This window comes from Puma concolor, chromosome F2, assembly GCF_028749965.1.
Source record: "Puma concolor isolate L17-30 chromosome F2, mPumCon1.1.hap2, whole genome shotgun sequence".
NCBI lineage: Eukaryota > Metazoa > Chordata > Mammalia > Carnivora > Felidae > Puma > Puma concolor.
Window position 1 is genome coordinate 36,361,451 of NC_141684.1, and position 25,185 is coordinate 36,386,635.

Here is a 25,185-nt window from a genome sequence, read left to right on the forward strand (position 1 = left end):
TAGACTCCAGTCTTTTCAAATGGAAGGCGGAGGTTTGTTTATAGGATTCCAAACAGTACTTGGTAGCACCAAATCTTTTCTTTTTTTAATTTTTTTAAAATGTTTTTATTTATTTTTGAGACAGAGAGACAGAGCATGAGCAGGGGAGGGGCAGAGAGAGACGGAGACGCAGAATCCGAAGCAGGCTCCAGCCTCTCAGCTGTCAGCACAGAGCCCGACGCGGGGCTCTAACTCACGGACTGTGAGATCATGACCTGAGCCGAATTCGGACGCTCAACCGACTGAGCCATCCAGGCACCCGGGTATCCCCAAATCTTAAAGCTGACTCCCTCAAAAGGCTGGTTATGTGGGGTGGTGAAAAAAAAAAAAAGAAAGAAAGAAAGAAAGGACTTAATGGAACCTAGCCTCTTGTGACATTGGATAGATTCCTTAAAGATTCTGCCTCAGTTTCCTTATCTATAAAATGGAGTCAATAAGAGTAGCTGTATTACAATTTTTGAGATTAAATGAGTTAATCCACATAAAGTACTTTGAATACTTTTTGGCTATAGCAAGCGCTCAGTCAATAACTGTTGTTATTATAACTCCAAGACTCCTTCCTTTGACCCAAGCTCATTTGACTGCAACTAAAATCCTCTCCCTGCCTTCAGGTTCTACTCTCTCATTAGCTGAATGAAATTCATATCAAGAGGGAGAGCAAGCCTAGCTGGAACTGTGAAGGCATGCCTATTGCTGGAACCCTGTGAGAAAATATTACTTAAAAGGGACAAAGTCTAGAGGCGCCTGGGTGGCTTAGTTGGTTAAGCATATGACTCTTGATGTTGGCTCAGGTTACGATATCATGGTTTGTGAGATCAAGCCCCTTGTTGGGCTCTGTGCTGATAGCACTGGGCCTGCTTGGAATTTTCTCTCTCTCTTTCTGCTCCTCCTCTATTCATGCTGCTCTCTCTCTCTCTCTCTCAAAATTAATAAACTTTCAAAAGGGGGGGGCAAAGTCTCCATGTTTGAGAGTAGTCATGCCCCTACACAGAATAGTAGGGGCCGCCATAAGCTGTTTGCTCAATAGGGAGACCAATTTAGGGACTCCCATCAGAGCAGTGTCCTGAGATTTTGATTTTGTTCTAGGAAGGCTCCTCTTTCCTCAGGAAAGACTCAAGCATTCTCTCCAAAATCACAGAGTAGGGTCATCCTAGATTTTGCCACACACCCCTGGGGGCAGTGCTTCTGAAATACTGTGAGAGATGCAGGGAATGTTCTGCGGATTCTGCTCCCATAAAATAGAGCATATTTTCTAGTACAGTGCACATCCTAGTTCCTCCACTGCTCAACTTTTCCCTGTCTAGGATTATAATCCCGAACGTCGCTATGATCCTGAAAGAGAACAGCTATTTATACAAGCATGATATAAGTTCTCTCCTACCACATCTGTTGTAGCCTTGGGTTGTTCTTAAGCAATCAGACAAAGTAGGTCCAGCGCTTGGCAGAGTAATCCTTTCTTCAAATGAGTCAAAATAGGACACTTGTTGACTTGTGCTGAAGACAAAGTAGGAGGCAATGATTTGATTTACTCAGGATTTCTCAGCTCATATCATGACAAGTTTCTCTTCATTAGGTTTCCTGTTGCCTTTCAAATACAAGTTGACATGCAAGCATTTGATGCGGTGGGTCAGAGGCCCCAGGTAGCGGACAGGACACTTGGTTTCCAGTCTTGCCTTTGTGTTGACCAGACCATCAGCTTTTAAAGCTTCAGTCTCTGTGGCTGTTGTAAAGGATGAGTAGGGGTCTGAGGGCCCCATAGCAAAAAGTCTGTTTAAATCCAAAAGTCTGGGGCGCCTGGGTGGCGCAGTCGGTTAAGCGTCCGACTTCAGCCAGGTCACGATCTCGCGGTCCGCGAGTTCGAGCCCCGCGTCGGGCTCTGGGCTGATGGCTCGGAGCCTGGAGCCTGTTTCCGATTCTGGGTCTCCCTCTCTCTCTGCCCCTCGCCCGTTCATGCTCTGTCTCTCTCTGTCCCAAAAAAAAAATAAATAAACGTTGAAAAAAAAATTAAAAAAAAAAAATAAATCCAAAAGTCTGTTTGTAGGTGGCTTTTAGTCAATCTAGCTAATTGTTTGCTATTTTGCTGATTCTTTTCAAAGAACCAGCTTTTAGTTTCATTGATTTCTTTCCTGTGGTTTTTCTAGTCTCTATTTCTTTAAATTTTCACTTTAATTAGTTAATTAATTAATTACTATTTGGGGGTGCCCGGGTGGCTTAGTTGGTTAAGCGCCCGGCTTGGGCTCAGGTCACAATCTCATAATTCGTGGGTTCGAGCCCAGCATCGGGCTCTGTGTGGACAGCTCAGAGCTGGAGCCCGCTTCAAATTCTGTGTCTCCTTCTCTCTGCTCCTGCCCTGCTCATGCTCTGTCTCTGTCTCTCAAAAATAAAAATTAAAAAAAGTTTAAAAATAATGATTTTTATTTATTTTTTATTTTATTTTTATTTTAGAGAAGTCTGTTCCTTTATTGGTGGAACAGCCTGTGGGGGTGCCTAGGTGGCTCAGTCAGGTAATTGTCCGACTCTTGGTTTTGGCTCAGGTCCTGATTTCATGGTTTGTGAGTTGGAGCCCCACATCGGGCTCCATGCTGACAGTGCAGAGCCTGCTTGGGATTCTCTCTCTCCCACTCTCTCTGCCCCTCCCCCTCTTGATCTCTCTGTCTCTCTCTCAAAATAAATGAAATTAAGAAGATAGAAAAAATGTATTGGTGAAACAGGCTACTTGAGAGGGAGAAAGCTGAGAAGTAGGTGGCCCCGACGACGGGTCGGCCAGGCCTCACAGGCTTGTGGATGATGGAGAACTCATCCATGCAGTGGCCAATCGTCTGGGACTTGATTTCTACCTAGTTGAGGATCTTGCCATTGTAGACCTCCACCATGCTGCCCACCATCTTGGGCAGGATGGAACATGCATCTTAACCACCTCCAGCTTCCCTGTGTGGGAAGCCTCTTTCTTGACCTTGCGCGGGAGCTTCAGTAGGGAGTGCTGCGTCCTCCACAGACCTGGGCTGAGCCTCGTGTCTTTTGGGCACCGCATCAACTGCTTGTAGGGCGTGTCCAGCAGCTGGTTCAGGTCTGCCCGGGTAGGTGAGCTTGCGGAAGGTGCGCTTCTCCTGCTCCACTTGTGCCATCTTGTCAGCTCTTCCTAAATTCCCATTTTAATCACTATTTCCCTCCTTCTGCTCATTTTAGGTTTAGTTTATTCCTTTTGCAGTATCTCAGGATGGAAGATCAGGTTATTGGTTTGAGATCTTTCTCCTTAATATAAGCAGCCACAGCTATGAATTTCCCTTTAAGCACCGTGATAGCTGAGTTCTATACATTTTGATACGTTGTGTGCTCATTTTCATTCACCTCAAATTATCTTTTTTAAGTTTTACTTATTTAAGTAATCTCTACACCTGTCGTGGGGCTGGAACTCACGACCCCGAGATGAAGAGTTGCACGCTCCTCCAATGGAGCCAGCCAGGCACCCCACCTGAAAGCATTTTTTTGATTTCCCTTTTGATTTCTTCTTTGATCCATTGGTTATATAGAAGTGTAGTGTTTAATTTCCACATATTTGTGAGTTTCCCCAATTTTTTCCTGCTATTGATTTCTAATTTCATTCCATCGTGATCAGAGAACATACTTTGTGTTGTTTCTCTCCTTTTTAATTTATTGAGATTCGTTTTGTGGCTGCCATGAGAAAACACCATAGACTGGGTAGATTGAACTACAGAAATTTCTTTTCTCACCATTCTGGAAGCTGCGAAGTCCAAGGTCAAAGTGCCAGCCCATTTGGCTTTGGTGAGAGCCCTCTTGCAGACTGCTGCCTTTTCACTGTGTCCTCAAATGGGGGAGAGAGAGAGAGACAGTCAGTGAGCTCTCTGGTGCTTCCTCTTTATAAGGACACTTGTCCCATCAGTCACTTGAAGTCTATAGTCAACTTTCAAAGAATACTTCAGCTGTGTGGGGCATACAGCAGTTCGGCTTGTAAGGATTGTTACATCCATGAAGCTATCCTTGTAAAACAAATAAATAATGAGATTAGCATTATACTTTTTAAAAATGGACAAGTAGGGGCCTGGAGCAATGAGGAAGCCAGGATCCCAGTGAACGAGCCTGAGCAGGGCCAGCAGTCAAGTGTTTTAAGTGCACCCAGTGTTACCTTTCCATCAAACTAAACTGCCTCCCTTATGGACCAGTGAGGAGGTAGCAGATGTTCACATTGTGTGTGTGCACGCGTGTGTGACAGAGAGGGACAGACAGACATGGAGAGAAAGTGCACGGGCAACTGCAATGTTAAATTTCTGTTTATCCTGGAGCTATAGTCAGGTTTAATCATTCTTAGAATCCTGGTACATGAACAGGGTATAGTTTGGGTCTCATTATTTACACAACATTCTCCTCTCCCTCTTGCCTGAGGGGGAAAGGGGCTTTCTCTAGAGGCAGCGGAGACCTCCCCACCTTATCTTTCCTAGCCGAAAGCCCACAAGCATGCCTGCTGCCTTCACAGGACCGTGTTTCAAATGTGCACGGGGGTGTCAGACTGATCATTAATAAGGCAGAGAAGCTGCACACAGCTTCTCTCTTCTTTGCTTCCTGCCTTCCCTCATTCTCACCTGGCTGTCGACGTAGTAGACATTCAATCAGTATTTATTGATTTGGTTTTGTAATGAGGCCAGGCTAAGTTATACTGTAGTTAATGAACTAGTGACTTCAGGGAGAGGTGGAGCTGACAGAGAGCCCTGCAGACTCCTGGAGTCTCCCTGAGAAGAACGGTAGATGACGACTGAGGAAGGAAATAAGAGGCAGCACGGCAGCACAGCGAGAGGGGGGACACCTGGACGCTGGTCCTGCTGCTGAGGCTCATCACGTCTTAGGGGGAGCCACAGCCTCTGTCTCCCTGACTGTTCCCTGTCGGGGCTCAACGTAAAGGTCTCTAGGGTTTACTTCTCCTTTAACATTTTCTCTGCAAAATACTGCATTCCTTTGCTTCCTTGCTTTCATACTCCTACTCCGATTCAACATTTACGGAGCACATACTAAGTTCCAGGCACCAAGTAGAGCGGAGGATGAGAGATGGGGACAGGGACGCAGAGATAAAAAGTGAACCGCTGCAGCCCCTGAACCCATCTTGTTGGCTGGAGAGAGAGAATGGGAGACATCCACATGGAACACAGATACTGGGCAGAATTCGGTTGATAGCTCTTGGGGTAACTCCCACATGCCTGCCTGTCCAGATGACGCTGGCCTCAGGAAGCTGGGGAACTGAGGCAAAGCTGGGGCGAAGCTGGGAGGGAGGGCACAGTGGGATTCTCCTGAGTATTTAATTCTGTTTGAGGAGTGATAGATCATCTCTCACGTGGCCACTGGGGACCATTAGAAAGTAATGGACGTGATGGCTGTGTGTCTAGGTATTTGGGGTGGAGCACCTGGAGGTATTTGTGCTATAGACGGTGTCCATCAAATCGGGTCCCTGTGTTCTCTGACATCAGTTGCTCTGACGAGCATGTGTTTCTCAGAGAGCAACAGAGCTCAGGTTGGTGTGGAAAGAGGCCCATGGATCTTCTTGGGCTATACCCCTGGAATAGTGTCAATGCAACCTGACCTGCTGAGCATATGGCATCACCTCGACTCAGCTTAGCCCTACAGCTGACGATGGCAGGTCCCACGTGTATGTCCAATAGAGCTTGCAACCAAGGCCAAAGCGCAAAAAAAAAAAAAAAAAAAAAAAAAAAAAATTAAAGAAATCCCAGGGGACTGTGAGCCTGAATAATCTTGCTGTCGTGCACAGGAGCAGTCCATAGCATCCACTTTTGGGCTATTGGATGACAGGACTCCAGTAATACATTCACTACACCTGTCTTCACATGGGGCCAAAGAAGGAGAAATCCCACCTAGATCTGTGCACGCAGCCAGAAAGAGAGGCGAGGTGGGGGTAATTAAAATTCCACAATGGCAGTAAAAATGGCAGCACAACTCAAATGATTGCTTACCGTGGGCCAGGCTCTGTGTTAAGCGCCTTCTATACGTTATCTTACTTGGTTCTCAATCCCGTGAGATAGGTAGCATTGTTGTCCCCATTTTTAGTGACGGGGAAAGCAAGGCTTAGAGAACTCAAGCAAACAGCACAATAGTTAAAATCCAGACGGGGTAGGGCGCCTGGGTGGTTCAGTCGGCTGAGCATCCGACTTCGGCTCAGGTCATGATCTCACAGTTCGTGAGTTCGAGCCCCGCGTCGGGCTCTGTGCTGACAGCTCGGAGCCTGGAGCCTGTTTCGGATTCTGTGTCTCCCTCTCTCTCTCTGCCCCTCCCCCGCTCATGCTCTGTCTCTCTCTCTCTCTCTGTCAAAAATAAATAAAAAATTTTTTAAAAATTAAAAAAAACAATCCAGACGGGGTAACTCCTAACGGCTCAATCTTAACCATTACCTGGTGTTGCACTTCCAATGGGGTCTCTTTTACCATAAGCGAAAACGAAGCATCAGAACGCACACCCTGGAACATCTTTCTTTTACCATGGCTTGAGTTTTGATCTGAGTGTTTTTGTGTTTCCGGGGCGTTTTTGTTGGGGGCGTGGTTTTACCGTTGTAAGCTACCACAAATCCTTGATGGCAGTAGGCACATCTCAAAGCACAATGAACTAAAAAGGCGGCAGAACACACACAGAGATCACGGAAATCGGCTCCAGCCTCTGTCTGGTTATCACTGCTTTGGGGTGGGGGCTGGGGGTGTTGTCTCCGTGGCTGCCAGACAGAAGGTTATTTGAACTTGGCTGGCTCTGAGAGCCAACAGAGTGAACTTGGAGAGAAAGATAAACATACAACAACGGTTCAAAGCTTCAGGTGTTATGATTGCTAATTGAGAAAGGCTCTAAATAATACCTGCTGGTGTGTAGGAATTTCACTCCCAGGGATTAGTGGCTCAGGTAACACCGGGATTCTGTTCCTTCAGACTCCCCCTTAAAGAAAATTAAAAATGTGGTGTCGCAGTCAATCAGGAGTGGGTATGCCTCGGAGTAACCCAGGGCAGCTAAACAGCACCTTCACCTTTGAACTCCTTCAGTTGGATTCTTCACACACACACAGTGTCTCTCTCTCTCTCTCTCTCTCTCTCTCTCTCTCTCTCTCTCACACACACACACACACACACACACACACACACACACACACACTCCTACACTCTCTCTCTCTCTCTCTCTCTCTCTCTCTCTCTCTCTCACCTGCACAACATACTTCTGGCAAAGCCACTGCAGCTGTACTAACCTGCCCAAGTTCCTTTCTGGGCCCAGCCCAGTCAGCATTTTCCCAGGCCCAGGCTCACTTTAGCCGCCCTGCTTGTATTCCCTCAGAGCAGGGCCACACGGTCCCTGGCCCCAAATCACGTATGTGTGAGGATTGGAAGTTGCCGAAGTAGGAGAGGGTGTGCCGAGCCAGTGGAAGCCGGGGGCCCCTCCGCTGACCTCCCCAAGGGGACCACCCAGCATCGCAAGCCCCATTCCGGCTTCCTCCTCTTCCAGAGACAGCTTGGGGCGGGGGACTAGGTTTGGGGAGACACGCAGCCTGGGTCGAGTCCCCGTTGTGAGGCCTTGGACAACTCCGTAAACATCTGAGTCTCGATTCCCTCAGCTGTAACATAGAGTGAGCATGTCACAGAGTCGTGGCGAGTATCAAATCCCATGCTTGGTCCAGACGTGCTATCCCAGCGGGGGCTCTTAGCAGCGACTCTTCTGGCGGATGAGTTGTAAAATGTCTCTCATACTCACTCCTGACTCACACTGGCAAACTTCCCTGCCAGATGAGTCAGCTCTATGTTAACATTACTTCAAAAATTAAAAAAAAAAAAAAAAACCACACGAGGCGCCAATACGCTACCCAGATTACCGTCACAAGAGAGCATCTTTGTGCTGTTTCTAACAAATGAAAGCATGAGGAGAGAACACTTTAAAAACCTTTGTTTTCGTGTGTAAGAATGTCAAGAGTAAGCTTACATGTCGAGTGACACAGGCTGCCATCTTCACGTGTGACTTCGAAGGCTGAGAAACAGTGCCCTCTTCCCTCCCGGTAGGCTCAGTTCTTCCGGGAAGTGTTTAATGGGGCTAATTAAGTACTAATGTTGACAAGCAAAATGTGACGTACCACAGTGGCCCAGGAGGAGAAAACCGCAGAGAGAGGGAAGCTGCAGATACTGACTGTAAAATACCTCTTTTCAGAATTTTTCTGAACACGGTGCCATTAAATATCTTCCCAGTGGCGAAGGTGGTTGTAGATACCATTTCTTCACACCTGCTCTGTCCCGGGCACTATTTGGCATCTAACAGACTTTGTCTTTCTTCTGCCTTGTAGCTCTTACCACAACTGTAGTGATGTCAGTGTTGTTAGAGTCGATTGAATGCTGATCTCTCTCACTAGAGGACAAGCTCCAGGAAGGGACGGGCCGGTCTCTGCTGTTCTCTGTTCTACTGCCCATGTCTAGCGGGGTGTCTGGCCCATGGCAATGCTTAGTAAATGCTCTCTGAATGAATGGATAAGCTATAGTCCTTGCAGGAAAGTTAGCAAGGTAGGCATTATGATCTCCATTTTACAGATAAGGAAATGGATGCTTTAAAAAGTTAAGTGACTCTCCAAGGAGATACTGCTTTGTGTGCTGGGAACCCAATCAAAGTCTGTTGATTCCAAACACATTTGCTCTCTTGCCTACCAAAGTAACTATTTATTTTATTATATATCTTTTTTTTATTTTAGAAGGCGTGAGTGGTGAAGAGGGGCAGAGGGAGAGAGAAAGAGAAGGAATCCCAAGCACGTTTCGTGTTCAGTTTGGATGCTAATGTGGGGCTTGATCCCAAGACCTGGGATCATGACCTGAGCAAAAATCAAGAGTTAGACACCCAACCATCTGAGCCACCCAGGTACCCCTGAAGTGACTATTTAAATGAGAGCCTCCTCTGAGTTGCCTTGGCTGGGTTGTGTAGACCCTGTAGACTATTTGACAATAAACATCTTCCTGGGTTTAGCTCCTTTCTCTGGCCCTTCATCTCCCTCATGGGTTATATGGCCTTACCTTTAGCTTCTCAACTCATTTACTCTTTCCCATCCTACTTTGTGCTGCCTGTGTTGTCAGCCCTTTTCTTTTTGCTTTGTGCAGAGGGTCCATCTCGAGACAATTCTCATTTAGTCCTTCTTAGCCCTAGTCCCTTCCTCTGCCCCAGGATTCCCAGCCAGGAAGCTGCTCGAAGTAAATCTCACCACAGTTACCCCATGTGATGAACACCCCCCTTGACTCCCTGGCTAGAGCCAACAAGAACCTCCTTATTGCCAAATCCAATAAACACTCCAGTGTTCTCACCCTTCTTGTACTTGAATCTGCATTTTCTACCAGTGCCTGCTCCTACTGGAAACCACTTGTGGTCCCCACTCCTACCCCTTCTCCTTGGCAGCCCTTCTTCCTCTAACTTCGTCGCAAGTGGTGGTGTTTCAGGGTTCTCGTTTCATCCTCTGTAGTCTCCCTGGCTTTGATATCATCTTTATCCAGAGATTCTCAGTGTTAGTGGGCACGAGGGTAACCCGAAGGAGGCCGCAGATCATCCTGAGTGCTGATTTGGCAGGGCAGGACGCTGGGTTCAGAGGATTCAGTGCAGGTTGAAACCACAGGATGAAACCCTGTGCTGTAGCTCAATTTCCCAACATCATGCTCTTCCAAGGTCTAGACGGTGTAGACGGCTTGATGTCTCCTTGGCTGTGGTAGTCATAGCAATGTGCTGCCCAGATTCCCCCTTCAGGGAAGTACTTTCTGCCCCAGCTACAGGGGCTGCTGTTTGTATCCAGCTTTCAGCTGTCCACCCCTTCCAGCATTGCCTCAGCTGGAGAGACCCTCCTGGTCCAAGGTCACACTGCTTCTCAGGCAGCCACATCCAGTCACTCATCAGTGTGGGATATGAAGCCTCTGCCATCTTGGCCCAACTTGGAATGGCTCTGAAAGGCCATGTTAGTTCTTCTTTTTTTTTTTTTAAGTTTATTTTTATTTATTTTGAGAGAGAGAGAGAGAGCAAGCAGGGGAGGGGCAGAGAGAGAGGGAGACAGAATCCCAAGCAGGCTCAGTTGCTGTCAGTGCAGAGCCCAATGGGGGGCTCAAACTCAGGAACCATTAGATCATGACCTGAGCCAAAATCAAGAGTCAGACGCTTAACCAACTGAGCCCCCCAGGTGCCCCATGGCCATCCTAGTTCTAAAGGTCCCCAAGAGGTGAGCTGATGGGCCGGTTATCTAATGCTGTGTAACAAACCACCCCAAAGTGTAATGGTTTAAGACAATGGCAACACTTACTTTGCACATGAATCTGCAGTCTGGGCTGGTCTCCATGTTGAAGAAGGGACAAAACGATTATTTGTCTCTGCTCCACCCAGCGTTTTCTGGGGTAGCTTGGAGGTTGGGGCCGGGTGCATTTAAAAGCTCGCTCACTCACTCATGGGTCTGGCACCTGGACTGGGCATGCTCAAACTGCAGACAGCTAGACTGCTGGCCTCCTCAGACTTCTCTCTCTACCTACTACATGATTTCTCTACATGCTTTTTCCAGCAGGGAGACTTCAGGGAAACCAGACTTCTTACTTGTTGACTCAGGGCTCCTAAAATGCATATGGTGAGAGAGGAAGCCAGGCAGAAGCCATATTGCCTTTTATACCTAGCCTTAGGAGTCATGCAGCATCACTCTGGTCAAGCAGCTTAAAAGTCCCCCCAAGTTCAAGAATATAGACTATAGACCCCACCTCTCCTTGGAGGAACTTCGAACTCACGGTAAGAATATGTGGGATGGGACACAGTTCGTGGGGCCATGTTTGGAAAATATACTCTGCCTCAGCCAAGGCAGTCATTAGACCTGTGCTGCAGCTGGATCTCTCCTTCTGCCTACTCCTGTTTCTTTCCCCTCCTTTCTGTGTTGCATTCAAGAGCACACCCTAAGAAATACCTTGTTCATCAAACTGGGTCTCAGAGCCTGTTTCCCAGGAACTGACCCTGCAAGACTGGCCGCCCAAAACCAACATGTCCAAGCAAAATCAGCATCTTTCCCTGGTGTATGCCACCCCATCTTCTCCTCCTCTCTGTGCTTTAGCTCAGTGAATGGCCCCGCCCCTGTCTAGCATCAGCCCCTTCCCTCAGGCACTCTCCATGTCTGCCTCTCTGGGACATCATTCGCACATGTCCATTTCTCTTCTTTCCCTGGCCTTGTCCAAGCCACCCCATCTCTCACTCCGATCTGCACAATAGTCCCATAACTAGTCCTCCGCGCCCACCCCTGCCTCCCTACAGTATGAACTCTTTCTTGTTGCCAGAATGATCTAAGTCCCATATTTGAATATTTTATGTGATAACGCCCAGACTTCTTAACTTGGCCCACAACCCCCTTTGTAACCAGAACTTGCCTTCCTCTGGAGTACCCATCTCTCATCCCTGACCATCACACTCACTCACTCTGAGTTTCTTTCAGTTCCTTTGTTATGTTATGAGCATGGTAAAATCTCTCTACCCTTTCAGGGATGTTCCTCTTGGTGGATGGGACGGTTCTTCTCCCACATCACAGACCATCCTATGTATTTACATTTCAGATTTTGGTCCAAATTTCAATTCCTCTAGAAAGCCCTTCCTGACCCCTAGACTGGGTGAGGGGACCTGACCTGAGCTCCGGAAGTGCCCTTCCCACCATTGCACAGCCACGCTTCATGGAAATCACATTGTGACCACCTTTCCTGGAGGTTGGAAGTTCCACCAGGGCAGTGACATTGCCATCTGGTTCACCAATGTAGCCAAGACACTTAGCCCAGTGTGTGGCACACAGGGGGCACTCAGGCTGCCATGTACCATAGAGCAGGTTGTGCACTGGTCCACTCCAAGGAGCAACAGATACATAACCTGTGCTGTGGACACATCCCCTAGGTTTATGCAGTACCCACCCTAAGCACACGCAGTGGCCAGCCAGAAGTTTTCATCGTATAATTAAAAGAATCGATGAATTATGCTATCTCTGGTGCTCTCTGTGAGCCATGAGATTGATGTTTGGCAAAAGGAAAATTGTCTGATTTCAGCCGTCTCTTTTCAAATGCTGAAGAATGCAACACTGGCAACTAGAAAAGGGAAAAAAAAAAGCCTAAAACACGGGTTCTCAATCCTGGATGCACACTAGAATTACTTGGGAAGTGCTGGAAAAATACAGATGCCTGGGCCTCACCACAGACCCATAATAGAAGCTCCGGGGGTGGGGCCTAGCAGGGGGATTTTTTTTTTTTTTTACTTTTTCCCAGGTATCTTTCCTGTCCAGCCAAGGTTGAGAGGCTCTGGCCTAAAGAGCCTCCAAGCACGTCCAGGGAACTTAAGAAACCCACCAGCAATCATTAACCTTGCTCTCAAACACCTCACTCAGGAGCCACAGGGCTGAGCGCCCAAGATGAAAACCTTTTTTGGGTTAAATGTACTTCTCTGGGCTTTGGATCTCAGATGCAGACCTGAGTTTGTCATATTCATCAGTTCACAGTACGTCGTCTTCATCGGTCCATGCAAGGCCCTCTCTCGTATTTATTCCCTTTTACTCCATTCTCCCTTGAGTATCTCACCCCCTCGCCACAGGCAACCGTCCTCATATACTTGATGCATGTACAACGTACACTGGTGTTCATATGCATTCTTGTGAAAATGTGTTTTGCTGCTCTATATACCTGTCCTTGTGTTATGTAAATGCATTATGCTCCAGCCTTATTCTGATAGTTCATTTTTCACTCCACCCAGTCTTTTGTTCCTGTCTGCTGTCGAGTATTCTAGTCCATGCTTCCAACATATTTTCCCCATCCACACCCCCAATGGTACCCACCCACATTGCTTCTAGCTCCCAAACACCACAGCACTGCAAAAGCCATCCTTGTGTATGTCCCCTTGTATACCTGCGTGATGGTTTACCTGGGGTAAATACCCTCTCGGGTTTATTAGCTATGTATTTTAGGTCTCATTACTTACATGTTTTTGCATAATGGCATAATGGACACTTTTATTCCAATATACCAAAAAGAAAAATCCAAGTGATTTGTGTAATATGTTGACTATAATAATGGGGCCTAAACAATATGGGTGAGTGGCTGTAAGAAAACAATGTAACACATTCTTTTAAAAAAAAATTTTTTTTAACGTTTATTTATTACTCAGAGACAGAGACAGAGCATGAGCATGGGAGAGGCAGAGATGGGGGGAGACACAGAATCCGAAGCAGGTTCCAGGCTCTGAGCTGGCAGCACAGAGCCCAAGGCGGGGCTCAAACTCATGAACCGCAAGATCATGACCTGAGCCGAAGCCGGATGCTCAACTGACTGAGCCACCCAGGCACTCCACAATGTAACACATTCTTAATGCCACAAGAGGAGCTGGGAATCTTGGCATCTGTGTGTCATTTAAACCTGATGCTCTATCAGGCTGGATTTTAGTAAAGGAGGTAGTTTCCATGAGGGACCACTGGATCACCTTAAATGAAATCTCAGTGAAATGTCAGCATTTCTTGGATTGTTCCAAAATGTCACTGGGTAAGACTTCTGACTCCTGTAGATGTTAGCTGCACCTCTTACAGGTTCAAAAGGGGCAAACACTAAATCCAGAAATTAGGTGGTATGCATTAAACCTAACCTCTATTGACAAAACTAGGCAGAATCGGATATTCTAGCGTGGGAAAGAATTAAATGTTGCCAAAACTCTGCTTGTTATAATCAGCATTATAAGCTGAATGGAATGTTTAGAGGCGACCCTTCAACATTTAATGGGCAAATATTCTGAGTAGTAGTAGTTCACTGAAAATCCTTTGTATAAATGCTGTGTTATGAATACACTGATGCCCCTGAGATTTCCAAACCAACTATCTGTGTTTCAAAGCCGGTGTTACTTTAGCAGAAGTAGTAGGTTGATGCTGAGACTTTCGACAGCTTCTCTGCTCGCCAGGAAGCCTCAACAGTTACCGAGCATTTACTCTCTGGCTGGTAGAGGGTAGTGGTTAATATCTCAGGTCACTTACTAGTTCTGTCACTTAGGGCAAGGTGATCAGCTGCTCTGTGTCTCAGTTTCCTCACCCGCACCACAGGATGGTGTTAAGGCACGCCCCTTGGTGGCGGTGGCAGGATTAAAGAGGATACCACATGTAAGGCACTTTGCATATAGTAAGTCTCCCAGTGTCATAAGCCCTGGAGATACCCAGCAAGTATCCTTGTCATGATTTGTTTGGGCATCATGGACGGAACTGGGACATTTGAAGTCCAAGTGATTTCTTTAAATTAATTTACTTAACGGGACTGCCCTTTGCTGGCTAATCCCATAGCATATGCTTTTCTGCTCTCTGACTCTCTGTGTCCCCAGGTTAACCAAACAACACAAACTTTCTTCACTCATCCATGGCCGGAGACAGTCTGCATTTCCGTCACTTGTTTTGTCTACCCAGTTAGATGAAAATTGGAGGGAAGTAAACCAAGAAACAGACTCTTAACTATAGAGAACAAACTGATGATCACCAGAGGGGAGGTGGGTAACCGATAGGTTAAATAGATGATGGGAATTAAGGAGGGTACGTGCTGTGAGGAGCACCGGCTGATGTAGGGAAGTGCTGAATTACTATCTCATACACTTGAAACTAATATTACACTGCATGTTAACTAACTGGAATTTAAATTAAAAAAGTATCTTCAAGTAAAAATGAAGTAAAATAATAATAAAATTGGAGGGAAGTGATGATGTCTTCTCAGAAAGCCCTTGGCAAGTTCAAGGACACACGATAGACTGCTAGAATGCTTCTGTATAAATTTGCAAAGTCTTTTTGAATTTTGCCCATATTAAGAATTGTACTCTCTTTTTAATGTTTATTTATATCTGAGAGAGTGAGCGTGCGCGTTGGCAGGGGAGGAGCAGGGAGAGAGGGAGGGAGAGAATCCCAAGCAGGCTCCACACTCAGCACAGAGCCCAACATAGGGCTTGATTTCATCAACCATGAGACCATGACCTGAGCCCGATCAAAAGTCAGTCGTTTAACCAACTGAGCCACCCAGGCGCCCTGTACTTTCTTAATATATTCAATAAATGTATTAATGAAACCTGAACAGTGTAGCTTTTCCTTCCCTTTCCCAGAGAGAAGTTAGGCTAGTGTTTTTCTGCAGGCAGCTTTAGCCACTTCCTCCATTGGACGGCTCCTTTTTCGCCAAAGCTCCCAACAGGGTCAGCACTGATTTGGTTTGGACACACATGGATCTGCAGTCCCACTACTTTCTTCGTGGAAGGACTTGCTGTTGAAGTCATTGAGCAGCACAAATCCTGTTTTGTGTGTGTGCGTATGTGTGCATGTGTTTGTGTCAGCCTCGTGGTGCTCACATGCCATTGCAGGCCGTTATCGTTCATTATGATGAAACATTATTACCTTTTGCAGGTAGGAAGTTGGATGCATTTCAATTGCTTCACTCAGCCACTAATTGATTCATGTAGTTTTCTGACATTCAAGTTTAAACGTATTTCTTCCATAAACAGGAGCAATACTTTCCATTTGGGGATATAGCCTGCACATTCTATGATGCTCCCTCATAAAGCACAAGCTGATTTCTGCAGACCTTCTGTAAAAAAATGTTTCCTTTTCTGATATGATTTCTTTGTTTAGCGGACTGGATGGGTGCTACTGATGACATGGTGGGTTTTAGTTCTATACTTCTACATTCAAATGTAAGTAAATGTCTTTACTTACATTTTTTAAAAGTTTATTTATTTATTTTGAAAGGGGGAGGGCAGAGAGAGAGGGAGGGAGAGAGAGAATCCCAAGCAGGCACGATGCTCAGAGCAGAGCCTGACGCAGGGCTGGATCCCACGATTGTGAGATCATGACCTAAACTAAAATCAAGAGTCAGTCGCTTAACCAACCGAGCCACCCAGGCACCCATCAAGGAATTTTTATAAGCACCATAGCTACCTTTCTCTTCTTAACTTCAATATTAATTTTTTTTTTTTTTTTTTTTTTTTTTTTTGAGGGAGAGAGGGACAGAGCATGAGTTGGGGAGGGGCAGAGAGAGAGGGAGGCACAGAATCCAAAGCAGGCTCCAGGCTCTGAATTGTCAGCATAGAGCCCGACATGGGGCTCTAACCCATGGACCACAAGATCGTTACCTGAGCCAAAATTGGACACCCAAGTGGCTGAGACACCCAGGAGCCCCAATATTAATTCTTATTTCATTTTGTTATTGTGTACCATACCTTATCTCAGAAAAGATTTACAATGGCTAGTTTAAGAAAAACATTCCTTTCTCACATCATTTGTTTAGCAAATCTTGCTGCATCCTCTAAGTTTTGAATTGATGATCTTATTCATTCTTTCACGATCTTGAATCCCAGCCTTTGGAGCAGAAACCAGAAGTCCAACAGGCAAGGGCTGTGGGACAAAGTGAAGACAGGGTGGGAAGGAGCCAAAGCAACCGGATGTGACTCCCTTCACACTTAGAGTCTTAATTGTCTGCTCCTGTTTATATTTATTTCCAATCAAAGCCCATGGCTAAGTCATGTTGACTCTCATTCTCTGGAAGGGAAGGAAGCCAGATCAGTTGATGTCCTCATGTCCTTCTTGGCATCAACTCAGACATTTAATCCTGAAGCCCTCTCAGGAGTATCCAGGTGAGACATTAGGCAGCACTTGGTGCATGCTATTGGTCTTCCCATGCTGGTTAAAGCAGTTCAGATTCAAGCTCCCTCCGCCATGTCTCTAACCACCACCAGTCCCAGGACAGCTTGTTTCTTCTGCATCAAATTTAGTTTGTCTCTGAGCTCAGGAGCACCGGGGGTCTTTGGAAAGATAGGGTGCTGGCATTCTTGTGTCCCCCACACACCTCCCAGAGCCCCTCCGTGTGTCATCCTCCCCCAGGCTCTTCCTGTTAGTCTCTGGGTGGTCTCTTTCTCTGTGGCCACTGTGGCCACTCCCTACATCTCAGCCTTTGGAGGACTGCCTTTCAGAACTCATTCCCTCCTAAAACTTTCTAATTGCTAGTGTCTAACCTCAAAGCAAAAATGTGTGTCTGTACCCAAAATTTTATTTATTTGTTTGTTTGTTTGTTTGTTTGTTTAAAGTTGGCTCCACACCCAACTTGGGGCTTGAACTCACGATCCTGGGATCAAGAGTCCCATGCTGTACTGACTGAGCCAGCCAGGCACGGTCCCCCCACCCCCCATTTCATTTGTAATCATTGTAAAAAAGTTCTTCAGAATGTGACTGTAAGAGTGTCTTTTAAATACTTATGTGAGTAAAAATGACTAATCTAGGGGTGCCTGGATGGCTCAGTCAGTTGAATGTCTGACTCTTAATGTGGCTCAGGTCATGATTCCAGGGTCATAGGATTGAGCCCTGAGACCAGCTCCACGCTGAGCATGGGGCCTGCTCAGCATTCCGTCTCTCTCCCTCTGCCCCTCCTCCACCCATCACCACTGCTCATGCACTCTTTCTCTCTCTCCCTAAAATAAAAAATAAAACAAATATATATATATTTTAAATTGGCTAGTCTAGTGTGGCTCAAACAGCAACTGCTCCCAAAGGACCCAGACACCTTCCTTTGAAAAGTCACACGTTGGGGCGCCTGGGTGGCGCAGTCGGTTAAGCGTCCGACTTCAGCCAGGTCACGATCTCGCGGTCCGTGAGTTCGAGCCCCGCGTCAGGCTCTGGGCTGACGGCTCGGAGCCTGGAACCTGTTTCCGATTCTGTGTCTCCCTCTCTCTCTGCCCCTCCCCCGTTCATGCTCTGTCTCTCTCTGTCCCAAAAATAAATAAACATTGAAAAAAAAAATTAAAAAAAAAAAAGTCACACGTTCACTTGAATTTGAATTTGAATTTCTCTCATGCTCACGAGAATCTCTTGATCTCCTTCATTATTGCCTCAGAGCCTCATTAACTAATTATTTGACCCCTGACTTGTTTAATTACAGAGTGAGTTGAGTATTGTTGGGATAGCTTCTTGTAGAATTAAAAGCGTAGGACTCAGTCCCATAGATCTGGATTAACATAGACTCTGCCTCTGTCTCAGCTGGCTGACTGTAGGCGAGTTGTTTCGTGTCTTGACACTCAGTTTCTCCATCTGTCAAGGGGGCATGGTCACACCTGTGTGGTCCTACAGATCACATGAGAAAACGCATATTGAACAGCCCATCGAGCAGTCTGCAGTAGTGACCTGGATGGAACGTCTGCCTGTCATTGTACTGGCAAGAGCCTGAGAGGGGGTTCCAAACTGGTTTTGGTAGAGTGTAGACACTCCTGAAGACAGCGATGCATAGGGATGGGTAGGGATTGGGCAGGGAGGGTCTCCCAGGCAGGTGCGGTGTGCCCCAGATCCAAGATGGGGAGTGGCCAGGAGTGAGGCTGCAGAGAGAATTCTCAGCTAGACCATCAAAGACCACCTAAACCATTCTTAGAAGCTCGGTTAGGATGCTGTTGCATTAATTCAAATGCAAAACCTCAGTGCTCTAAGTGGGAGGCAGAGCAAGGAGAATGTGAAGCAGTCAATAGATATGAGAGATTTAGGGGGTAAAATTGAAAAGTTTTGGTGATTCATCGGATGTATGGGGCTCAGTCAGGCCGAATTCAACAACTATTTGTTGAGTACACCCTCTGTTCCGGGTAGGACCTTGACTGATTTACTTCCTTATCGACCCCTGGGCCAAATGTCCGGCAGAACTCCTCCTCCACCCCAGAGGCCAGGCTGCTTTTACCGGGGGCAGGGCTCTGACCCTGCCCTGTAGAGTGTGCTCGGGGTAGCCCCGGGCCATTCTGATTTTAGAAAAGGCAGGGCTTTAACGAGAGCTGTCAACACTTGAGGATTTGGGAGCCAGATTACCCCGTTGGTAGATTCTCTCAGCCTTTAGACTCCTTGCTCTGAAAGCCTGCTTTGTGATCAGTGTGGTGACCTAAAGAAAGGGTGAGGGAGGGACAGTCACCCAATATCACTACTGCCATGTGGTCATTTGGATGATCTATAGCCAACAGAGGAGGATGAGGGTGGAGAAGATCCCAAGCCATGACCGAAAACACCCTCTCCTTCAGAGTGTGCCTTTTCTAATCAGGCTTTGGAGTCTTTGATGCTAAAATCTGTTTTCAACCCCACCTCGCTTGCCAACACATGACGAGTGGAGGCAGTGAGAAGTACGAAGGACGGCAGGGGAAGGAGCCTGGAATTGAAGGCAACGCGTGGACAGGGGGCTGCTATGGTGTGTGAGAAGACCCCCTTCACGGTGTTGGAGACCAGCAAGTAAAGAACTCCGAGTTACTCTGAAGTTACGTTTTGATCATCAGAACTACCATTCTGAAACTGGGCCACGTGGGTCACTACATCGGTCACGGCAACAAAAACAGCTGCCACTAAATGCATATTATGTGTGAAGCCTCATACCAGGCAGGAAACGCCATGTCATTTCTTCCACACAGTGCAGCCACGTCCTCAGTAGGACAGTGTTCCCATCATGCCGTTGAGGAAGCTAAGGGCTCAGGAAGACCCTATAACGGGTTCAGTGTTCCACAGTCAATACGTGGTGGAGGGAACTGGGGAAGAGTATGAAAATCAGGATGTGTGGCACTTGATGGAAGCTGACGGCTGAACAACTGGTTATGTGTGGAAAGTTTTGGGTTTGGGAATGAGAAAACAATGCTAATCAGGTATGTTGTGTAAATACTGCGTAATGTTTATTTTAAAGCAAACACGTAGTGGTCTACACGTTCCGGAAGGTCTTCACAAGGAGACAAAGGGCCCGCTCGTCCAGTTTGACCTCTGAAGCCCCCCTCCGTCCATATAACCCCTTTCTGTGTGTCTGTCTGGGCAGGGGGCGGGGGGAGTGGGGGTCCTGGTGCCCACGGCGTAGAGCAGCCCTCGTGAGTTAATGGCACCCTGGGGACCAAACCAGGCAGGCTTCTGGTTGGAGTCCCTCTCCTTAAGCCCATGCACCGTATACTGTGCAGCCGGTGAGAAGGATGCTAAGCAGACCTGCAGACTGCCTGACTCCACCATGCCGGAGCCTCAAGGAAGTTTCTCTCTTGGGAGCCAGCCCTGCAGGTTTGGCTCTGGCAGACAAGTCTGAGCTGGACGAACGAGCAGGAAGTGCCAGACCCTGCTCCGCATGCAGTGATCCTTAGCTCTTTGTAGAATAACCTGTCCAGCCCGAGAGGAGAACCTCCCACCGCCCCCTCCCCCTGCTGCCCCAGCCCCAGCAAACGGGCCTGATAGCACCACCCATCTCGGAAGAGAGAGCTTGTGTTCTTTGCTTGGATTTTTGACATTCCTTAATTGGAGCAGTCTTGAGAGGGAGCATCTTCCGATGTCGCTTCTCTGGCAGTGATTCTCCTAGCCCACAACATTCACTAACTCCCACAGTCCCTTAAGTGTAAAGCCTGACTAACTGAGGGACATCTGGTAACTCATACCCCTTCTCTAGCTCTCAGATTCTTTATCTGCAAAATGAAGCATTTGGATTCGGTGAGCCTGTAGTTTTGGGTCTGAATTCATTACCAGCAGAGTGAAAAAGGATAGTCCGTACTACCAAAGCAATCGAGATAGTCACCTCTCCCAATTAAGAAGGACTGCACTCACTAGGTGAGATACAGAGGCAAACATAGGTTCAGATGGATGTCCTGTACTCTATCCAGGTTTCCCAAGAGGGGAGACCCATGCTTGAGGAAAAGTGCCCAGACCTGGTAACCTAATCAAGATGGCCCCAAGCTGATCCAGCGCCCAAGCCTCCCACCCAGCCCCAAATAGTAAGGATGAAGAGGCATCGGCATTCCTGTGACATGATCCCCCTACTTGGAATGGAACCCGAAGAGGCCTTAGAACCTGTGTAGCCTCCTTCTACTCTTTACCAGAGAGAGGAAGTCAAGGCCCAAACGGTTCCCGTGACTTAAGGTCTCACAAGCAGCAAGTCTGAGGCTGAGGCTGATAGGCCACATTCTCGGCTGCCGGCCTAGTGCCAGGAAGGAGAGGAAACGAGTTTTCACCTGGGAGGCACCTCCATTTTTTAATCCACCCTAGGGAATTCACTCTCCATTTGGTCAGGTGGACAGCCTGTGATTTCCAGGAGTGATTTAGAGCTTGTGGGTTTCGTTTCAGGAGCTTTGCTACCCTGATCTTTGCCTTCTGGTCAATTCCAATTACCACGGTGTGCTAGTCCAGAAACCCCAAACACTGCATGATCAGCTTTACCATCCATGGTGAGGGGGAAGAAAAGAAACTATGTATGTGCCCGTTAAAAAGTCATCATTTGGATTTAAATCAGCCCCGGCTGAAATAAGCAAGGGAATTGGGGAAACTATAGAAAGGTCAAAGGTTTGCAGGTTTAGGGTTTCGTGGGAACATGCGCATGTTTGGACCAGACCCAAGTGCCTGGTTGACCTGTTTGACAGGTAACAATTAGAGAGTAGGAGCTTGCCTGGCTGGAATGTGGCTGCAGAGGCCGGCAGGAGGATCTGGTTTACCTGCTCAGCAGGTGGGGCCTGCCGAGTAGGACAGGCATGTGCACGCACAGCATTCCAGAGAATCGGTTTTCTTTTAAAGACACAGCGATGGCTGCAGGGCACAAAAGGGTTGGGTTGAGCCCTGGCTGGAAGCCGTTAGCTATTTGCAAGGTAAAGAGGCAAAATAAATAGTTCCCTCTAGACAGCTCAAGGAAGAAACTGTAAAGACATTCAGGACTCTTTTTTTTTTTTTTTTTTTGTCTTAGATGAATATGCGCTTCTTGTCTCAAGACCCGAGAAAACTCCAGACTGGTAGAAAATGCCAAAGATAATAGAACTGAAAAGTCCTTCCACCCTCCCCTCAACTCCCCCCCCCCTTTTCTTTTTAAGGAGGCCATAATATTATTAAGAGCAAAACATAGGCTCCTTAAAGGACGGTGTCTGGCTTGAGACAGTCTAGTAATGTTAGCTACTTTTATCAGCACAGTTACGGAAGACACCAGAAAAATAAAGTTCTGGGTTTTTTCCTCAATAAATTGTACATAATCTGTATATTTTAAAAGTTAAAAATGTTGTTCTGGTAAAACATAATTAAAGAAAGTAATTGTGTGGTTAAAATAATAGAATATTAGGATAATATTATATACATAATATATATAGTATAATGGAGAGTCTACACATAGACCCACATGCATCACATGGCTTCCTTTTGATTCCAAGGGGCTTTTGGTACATGACTTTAACTTGCCTGTATCATACTCAATCATTGATGAGAAGGGAGAGAATCAAGTCAAGGGAGATTGGGACCTGAAAATTGATTGCAATATTGTAGGGTACATGGCTGAAACAAGCTCAGAACTCTAACATTTCCAAGTAGTTAACTTTTAAAAATTTACCAACTCAGGGGCACCTGGGTGGCTTAGTTGGTTAAGCATCCGACTCTTGATTTTGGCTCAGGCCATGACCTCACGGTTCACGAATTTGAGCCCCACATCCTCATCTGGCTCAGCGCTGACAGCATGGAGCCTACTTGGGATTCTCTCTCTCTCCCTCTCTCTCTGCCCCCGCTTCTCTCTCTCTTTCAAACTAAATAAACTTAAAAAAATTTTTTTACCGAGTTAGTTTTCTTTAAAACAAGAACCAAAACCTCCCCTTCTTTCACATTGTCTCTCTTTGTTGCAGAAATTATTTAAGTCACCTCCAGATAAATGATAGGTGCTTCCCCTTCCCCTGTGTGTTCCCAAAGCTCTGAAGTCCATCATTGGGTGCACATCACTGAAGTCCTGTTAGTGAGATGGGAAGGCCAGGGAGAATTGGCAGCTGGTGATTACATAGAAAGAGAGTTGCCAGTTCAAAGACTTAATTATAGTGAAGCAAAGGATCTTAAAATTCAATTGGCAGAAACAAACAAGCAAACAAAAACTTAGCCGTCTCGTTGTTGACCATTGCTGGTGGTAACACAGCTGCTAATGTAGCAATTTAACTCTTTGGGTATCTGTGCAACGTGAGGATTATTGTGTACAGACCATGTACCAGGACTGATCCAAAGTCAGTGGTAATGATATTGGAGAGTCAGAGCAATCACAGCTCCCAGGTAGCGAGCTCCTACTATGGGGAATGTGCTGTTCTAAACTGTCCACATTTTCTCATTGAGTCTCCACAGCAATCCTGAGACAGGTATTATTATGATCTCCATTTTATAGACAAGCTCGAGGCACAGAGAAGTTCCAGAACTTGCATAAGATCACACGTGGTTAAGTGCGGAGCTGGGATCTGAACTTAGGCGGTTGATTCGTTCATTCATTCAGCTTTGCATTCTTGTTCTGAGACAGGCATACTGCCAGGGTTCATAAGACCATGATGAAGTCTCAGAGTTGGTCCTCTGTGGACAAATGGGAAGTCACACAATCTAGTTATTGTTTCTGACTCCAACCCAGTTCTCTTAACTATCCCCTTAATGACGCCTTACTGCTACAAACACTTTAAAGTCTGCGGTTGTCAGGGTGCCTGGAGGGCTCAGTCAGTTGTCTGTCTGACTTTTGATTTTGGCTCAGGTCATGATCAGGTCATGGGATGGAGCCCTGCATCGGGCTCTGTACTGAGCGTGGAGCCTGCTTAAAAGTCTCTCTCTTCCTCTGTTCCTCTAATGTGCTCTTGTGCACGCTCTCTCTCTCTTTTTCTCAAAATAAATAAATATATAAATACATACATACATACATAAATAAGTTTGCAGTTGTTTCTGAAACCACTGATCACCATACAGAGACCACTACCTTCATCCCCACCATTTTCTAGCCATTCTGAGCAGCGTCTCAGTGCAGTAAAGGTGATGGCCAATTTCTAGAGCATATACATGTATACTCCAGGCCTGCTTTGTTTTATTTGCCTAATTAGTTACGGGAGCAGGAAATCCAAGTTTGAAAGTCGTGTGAGCAGAGCTTACTATGGGTGTGAGAAGCCATTTTAATTACTGGGTATTGACAAATATCTGTTTGGTGCCTGGCTGGCTCAGTTGGTGGAGTGTGCAACTCTTGATCTCGAGGTTGAGGGTTTGAGCCCCACATTGAGTGTAGAGATTACTTAAAACAATCTTAAAAAAAAAAAAAAGACAAATATTTGCATGCTGGTTTTTACCCTTGATAATGAGAACTTGGTCTTCGTGGATTCTGAAATAATAACTGCTTCCTGAGAATCCTGGGGGGGGGGGGGGGGAAGGAAAGCAAAGTTAACTTGCGCTTAACCTACCCAAAGAGAAGTACCATTGTTTCCTTACCCTATAGCATTGCACATTCTCCAACAAGGTTGTTTTTATTTCCCAAAGGATATTTCCGTCTGATAGTGTCTATAAACTCTGACCTTTGTGCTCTTTGACCAGTCTGTCTTTCTTGTGCCTTTAAGCAAACTCTGAAGGACAGACATGGTTTCTCTGGCAATGACCCACTTTCAGTGGCCATAGAAAGGCTGAATGGCCACTTTCTTGGGACAGAATAATAATAATAAATGGTAATAGTAGTAAGTATGCCAAGGGTCTGCTATGGGGTAGGCACTGTGGAAATACTCAACATGCATTGTCTCATTGAATAATTACAGCGTCTATAGGCATGTGTTATGATTACAGGTACCAGGGAAGGAAGCTACCCACAAAGCATAAATAACTTACCTGACGTATACAGCTAACTAATAGCAATACTAAGATGCAGAACTAGGCTCATTAGGCACTAGAGCCTGTATCAGGCAGAAAGTGAAGGCAAATGACCAGTTGGTCTTTAAGGTTCTGTAATTCCGACGTGCTCTTCTCTACTCTGCTTTGAACAAAGCATATCAGAAGTGTTACCCTTGAGTTCCTCTGGCCCCCGTGCTTTAAATGGGAAAAGAAAAAAATCTGAAGCAGGTTTTAAGGAGAACCACCAGGGGAGAAGATGCTCAAACCATATCATGTGAAGAAGAGTTTACAGAACCAGAAATATTTATAGCCAGATTTGAGGAGACTGGCGCTGGAGAGCTGGGGCAGCGTGGGAAGACAGTATGCTAGTTGCCTTCAAATAGTTGAAGGACTGTCAGATGCAACAAAGAATAGGCTGCTGTTGTGTGACTCCAAGTTGGAACCTCAGGACCAATGAGGAGAAGTTGGAGGGAAACTGGTGTTGATCCTATATAAAGTTTGCTATTCCTCAGACTAGAAAGCGGCGGAAAGGATGTTTG

The 25,185-nt window shown here is 46.4% G+C and overlaps 1 protein-coding gene and 1 pseudogene across 4 annotated transcripts in view; one reads left to right on the top strand and one right to left on the bottom strand.

Moving 5' to 3' along the window:
• The window catches only part of LOC147571941 (uncharacterized), a 241,017-nt gene that overhangs the window by 29,984 nt on the left and 185,848 nt on the right, over nt 1–25,185 (top strand). The gene's annotated exons all lie outside the window — the stretch shown is intronic.
• Nucleotides 1,584–3,164, bottom strand: LOC112859291 (small ribosomal subunit protein uS19 pseudogene; annotated as a pseudogene).